The sequence below is a fragment of the Octopus bimaculoides genome, chromosome 3 (assembly GCF_001194135.2).
Source record: "Octopus bimaculoides isolate UCB-OBI-ISO-001 chromosome 3, ASM119413v2, whole genome shotgun sequence".
Lineage (NCBI taxonomy): Eukaryota > Metazoa > Mollusca > Cephalopoda > Octopoda > Octopodidae > Octopus > Octopus bimaculoides.
Window position 1 is genome coordinate 106,253,942 of NC_068983.1, and position 5,592 is coordinate 106,259,533.

At 35.4% G+C, this 5,592-nt stretch overlaps 2 protein-coding genes across 4 annotated transcripts in view; one reads left to right on the forward strand and one right to left on the reverse strand.

Moving 5' to 3' along the window:
• The window catches only part of LOC106879896 (threonine synthase-like 1), an 89,534-nt gene extending 88,485 nt beyond the window's left edge, over nt 1–1,049 (reverse strand). The window contains exon 1 of the mRNA XM_014929641.2: nt 71–1,049. The gene's annotated coding sequence lies outside the window, so the exon portion shown is untranslated. The remainder of the gene's footprint in view (nt 1–70) is intronic.
• A 481-nt stretch (nt 1,050–1,530) lies between these two features.
• Nucleotides 1,531–5,592, forward strand: part of LOC106879897 (mitochondrial intermediate peptidase) — a 46,955-nt gene continuing 42,893 nt past the window's right edge. Inside the window, exon 1 of one of the 3 annotated variants that reach the window (XM_014929645.2) lies at nt 1,531–1,644. The gene's annotated coding sequence lies outside the window, so the exon portion shown is untranslated. Of the gene's footprint in view, nt 1,645–2,218; nt 2,370–3,271; nt 3,291–5,592 lie in introns of those variants that run through there. The other 2 variants (XM_014929642.2, XM_052966432.1) reach the window with 2 other exon arrangements.

A 5,592-nucleotide genomic window follows, 5' to 3' on the forward strand; every position in this document is an offset into this window, starting at 1 on the left:
GCGTCCTTGCTTCCAGCTAGACATCAGGCCATGAACATTTATACAACCAATGTGAATAGACATGGCTTACCTGTTAGTCAGGGCTGTCTGGTGGAGAGGGACCTTCCACCTTTTCTTGATACAGGGTCGGAGGTGGCAGGTCTTGAAAAATAGATTCGTTAAAGTCTAGTCTCATTGCTGATACAGACTTTCTGTACGTATTCAAAAAAATATTATGTGTCTTTTTGTCCATTTCATAAAATTCATAAATTTTATATTTGTCTGACAGTTCTGCTATTCTGGTGGCTGATTTTTTAAATTTTATTTCTCTCATTAAATCTTCATTTTTATTATGTAGTGCTACAATTCCTCTGTCCGCTACTTCTTTCCTTGTTGTTTTTGGTTGGACTCTTTTTTGGTCGTTGTTCTGTTGGTTTTGGTTGGTTTTCGTTTTCTATTTGTCTTTTGCCAGTAGCTTTCTTTTCTGTTTCATTTTCTTTTTCTTCCTCTTCAGCTTCCGATTCCTACACGCCTTCCTTACAGTATTTTTTTTATATGGCCTAGCTGGCCACACAGAAAACATCGGGGTTTACGTCCCTCGACAAAAACGTTGAGGAACTCCTCCCCAACTTCTATTTTTTCTGGAAGTTGTTCAATTACAGCCTGTTCTCCTTGAATTAATAAGTGGACCGTGTGGCCGATGCAATATGTTTTTTCGGTGACGATAACCTGAAGTATATTTACCTCATCTACCTTCTTTGCCAGGACCGCCGCCATCAACCACATTGGGTCAATTTGAGATGGGACCTTTGGTATTTTTATATTGGATGTCCTCATACCCATGTAAATAGGTATTAAGATTATATCCTCGGTTTCCAAAGATTTTACTGAGTGCACTTGTGCAGTTTCAATGCTTTTTAAGTGTACTTCAATGGTACCGAATTTCTTGCCTCTCGCTAGATAAGTAATGTCCTGCCAAATGAGCTTTAGACATTGTTCAATTTTCTATTCGCTGACTCGCTCGATTTTCCGTTCTTTTTTACAGTAGACTTTGAAAATAATTGTTTTTGTTTTTTTTTCTGTTAATAAAAATTCTTCTGGTGGTTGAACCTTGACAACACCGTTTTCAATTTTTAACATGTCTTTGTACTTTAGTAGGTCGCTTTTGTTTGTTGACAGCTGGCGGGTTCCACGTCCAGCCGCCGACGCGAAACTTCTTTTTTGTTTTTCTTCCATTTGTAGGCTTTTCACATTAATGTTCCTCTTTGCAACAGTACAATTCGATAGTTTTGGAAATTCCCCTTCAGAAGAATCCGAAACTTCTCCAAACAAAAAATTTTCGATATTTTTTCCCTCGGTTGACGACTCTTCGCCCGACGAAGATACACTATTCGGCATCTTGCCAGCAATTACTGTTTCCCCACAGGGGAAAACACACGATAGTTTTCGAACGAAGACTATCACACAAATAATTATAACAGGAACACAAAAAAAACAGTCAATGGAAACTTGCACTTACTATACAAACGCACTCAAATAATTAGTAATAATAGAAAACCCACGGAGCCGTTATACCGCTAAGCATTTCAACCGGTGTCACACAGACGACATACAGCTAAGCATTTCACCCGGCGTGCGAACGATTCTGCCAGTTCGCCGCCTTTTGTAAGTACCTATTGAGATAAATTAAACTGAGTTGATTACCGTCTGATAATATAATTTATAAACATAAAACACTTTATTCTGGAATAGGAAACTTTTGGTGATTCCAACATTGTTTACATGTGTAAAATAATGCTTTATGAGCCAACGAAGGCGCCTGTGACTATTTAGATTGATTAAACTGAAATAATTATCGTTTTATAGCATATTTTAGGAATTAATTTAAATATTAATGCTGTTTGGAAGCATGTAGCCCAGGCAGCCTTCATGAAACAGATTAATGATCAAAAGTATTACATTCGTAAACACATTTTATTTTCCGAAGGTACAGTGCATTATGTAAGATTATAGGGTATAATTTGAGGGAAATTTGGCTGCTATTTCTTGTAGGCCTTGTAAAGGACTAAATTCTAGGCTCGGTTTTATGACAAGAGGAAAAATTTGTGTAAACATCACAGGAGAAACACGTGTTTTCCAAGTGATGGTAGCATTGCAAGAAAGAGAGAGAGAGAAAAAAACAGAGACTGAGTGAGTGAATGAAATAGACACAAATGGATAAAGAGAGAGAAGAAAGAGAGGATGAATGGAAGGATATTTCTACCGTTGTCTGGAGAGTGAACAGTGTTCGTTGACACTAACCTTTAAAGTGCCATCGTTCTAGTGCAATAGTTATGTCAAGTTACATACGAAAGAACCTTAATTTTGTGTATTTTTTTATTAAATATCTGGTAAGTGTTATGATTTTTTGCTTTTTTTTCCTGTTCTATAAACGTTTTATTGAATTTGCGAATATGTAACACGTTTCTTTATATGAATCCGGTTGTTATTACTGTTGGTGAAGGCACCTTCAAAGACGGCTCTGTTCGTTCTTTGCAAGTACATTACGGACTAATTCTTCCTTAAAACATTTACTTATTCTATGGTATACACTGGTTTTGTTTCTTGTTGCTATACGGTGGCAGCGCAATTAGTCACAAATGCTGTGTTGATGTTTTTCATCATCACAATTTATTATTCTTTTCGTTTATAAATAATTGAAGCTTCCCATAATTTTGTTTGTGTAAGTAAATTACGAAAACAGCACACTTAACTGTTGAAAATGTGTGATTATGTAGTTTACTGAATACAGGGACGGATTAAAGTCTGTGGTAATCCTTGTTTAGAATTAGTGTATGTTTTAAGCAACATGTTTTAGTTCTTCACCTCCGATGCGATTTTAATTTCTAACATTAGCTCACGATCACACATTTTGGCGGAGTGTATAATCCATTAATTCGATTTTAGTTATTGACCGATACTTTATTTTACCGACCCTGGAAGGATGAAAGGCAAGAGTAATCTCGCCTCTGAACTCGGGGCGTAAGGGCCGTAACTAAGTATCATAAAGCATTTTGTTCGACTCTCTTAACTGTTCTACTGATCCCCAACACTTCTCCGATAAATAACTTCTTACATAGGCACACAACCAGGAATTCGGTGTTAGGGATCAGTCAATTACATGAATCTCAGTATTTGACTACTTCATTTTATTGACCCCAGAAAGATGAAAGGCAAAGATAACCTCGGTGAGGTTTCAACTCGGAACTCAAAAACATTGAAGAAATACAGCAAAGTATTTCGTTTGACTGTAATGAGTCTGCCAATTTATTGTAATGTTGAAATTTTAGCGCGAATTTTATTTATTTTAATTGTTTTTTACTCGTGTTAGAATCATGACGGAGTTGACTTTGTTGTATTCGCTTGGGTTTGAATTAACTTTGATTTAGCGAGCCACTTTCACTTTGTCAAAGTAGCATGTAATTAGATAAGGAAATGAAAAAACAAAATGCTCGTCGGAATAATAACGATGATAAATTATCGTTTATCTTTTACTTGTTTCAGTCATTAGACTACGGCCATACTGGAGCGCCGCCTTGAAGAATTTTAGTCGATCCAATCGATCTCAGTACTTATTAATTATTCTTTTTTAAACCTGGTACTTATTCTATCAGTCTTTTGCTGAACCGCTGAGTTACGGGGATGTAAACACACCAACACCTGTTGTCAAGCCGTGGTGACACACACACACACACACACACACATTAATCGAAGTGTACCATATTATATATCCATTATGGTCAATCTTACTGATCAGTTTCGCACTTGGGGTTCAAAAGAGGTCCGATTATGTAACTCTGCGCTCTTCAAAGATGGCAGTTATGGAAGTAAATATGTCGCCATATTTCATTCTATAACTGCCATTTCTGAAGAGCGCAGGGTTACATAGTTGGATGACTACCTAACATTCCGATGGACCCCTGGTGCTAAATTAATTGGTAAAATTGGTCATAATGGATATATAAATTCTGTATACTTCGATTAATATACCCACTCTACTGACAAATATACGAATGCAGTTTTTTCTGATTTATGGATTCTTAGATGGCTGTATATACATACATACATACATATTATTATATAAAATCAAAATAAGCAACAGGGATATCCAAAGTTAATGCAGTACGATCGTTTCATGCAACTCCATTTAATTGAGCAATGTAAACATCACATCAAATATAAAATGTAGAGCAATCTTCAGCTGCACTAAGATATAGAAATTTAATGAAATTACATTTAAACAGAAGGGCATATTTTGTTGCTTATTTTGATTTTAATCACCTTATTTTTAACTGTATGGATAATACCATACTAAATTCTGGTGCCTAAACTTAAGTACCATATTCACCTGAATATATATATATATATATATATATATATGATATTCGATGGGCTTCCTTCAGGTTCCATCTACCAAATCCACTCACAAGGCTTAGGGTGGTCTTAGGCTATAGTAGATATCACTTGCCCAAGGTGTCACTCAGTGGGTCTGAACCTGGAATCATGTGGTTTGGAAGCAGGCTTGTATATTTTTTCTTTTCATTTCATACATACAGATAGAAAATAGATCATTTCCAATCATGTTGTTAGAATAATACAATAGTAATTATACAGCATATTGTTGAAGAATGGGTGGTGGGGCAAAATTGGTAGCTGGAGGAAAATGAATAATTTCTGATTTCTAATTTTTTCCCTATCTATTTGAAACCATTACATTGCAAGTATTGCATCATCATTTTGTACTGTTGCATCTTCTTTGGGAGTAAAAGTTGGTCGGCATAGTTGTTGATGTTGAAGTTAAGTGAGTTTGAAATATAAGTCAGGTGACAGACTTTTTTTCCAGAAATTTTTCCTCAAATTTGATCCAATTGTAATTGAGGTTGCTAATAAAGTATCTGGATAATTTTTGGTGTTTAACTATTCATATTCTTCTTTCTGTTGGATTCCAACTCAATTTTTTTCCCCCACACTAATGATAATAATGTTCAGTTTTCAAAAAATGATGTCTAATAATGAGTACTGACTAATTTCAATAATTTCTTTTTAACTGCATGGTGTGTAAATATATCGGGGATGAGAGCCACACCAGCAAATCGTGAAGAAGCTATAGAAAATATTTTGTGTTGAGTTTTGGTGATTTCATATTATGTGCCATTTTTCCATGATCCTCTTTCAATTTGACTTAGATATTTAAAATTTTTGTTGCATTACTAAAGTGAAAGCTAGAGATTATGAGTTAGCAAAATGTGAATAGGAGGGGGTCTGCATGATATGTGCACAAGTATGCAAGTGAGGCCTGTATTTGCGATATGCAAATGGCTCTGCATCTGTTTGCATGTATGTGCACAATGCAAATGGGTCTGCATTCATTTGCATATTTGTGCACAATGCAAACGGGTCTGCAAGATAGGTTTTCATAAAAGTAAATCTGTGAAAAATTAACATGGTATGAGCTTTCATACAAATGAATCTGTTGAAAGGTGAAATGAACACTAAAATTAGTATTTTGCAAAAATACACGCATGGTAAGAAATTGAAATCTACAGACTACATGACCAAGTTGTCATGTGTATT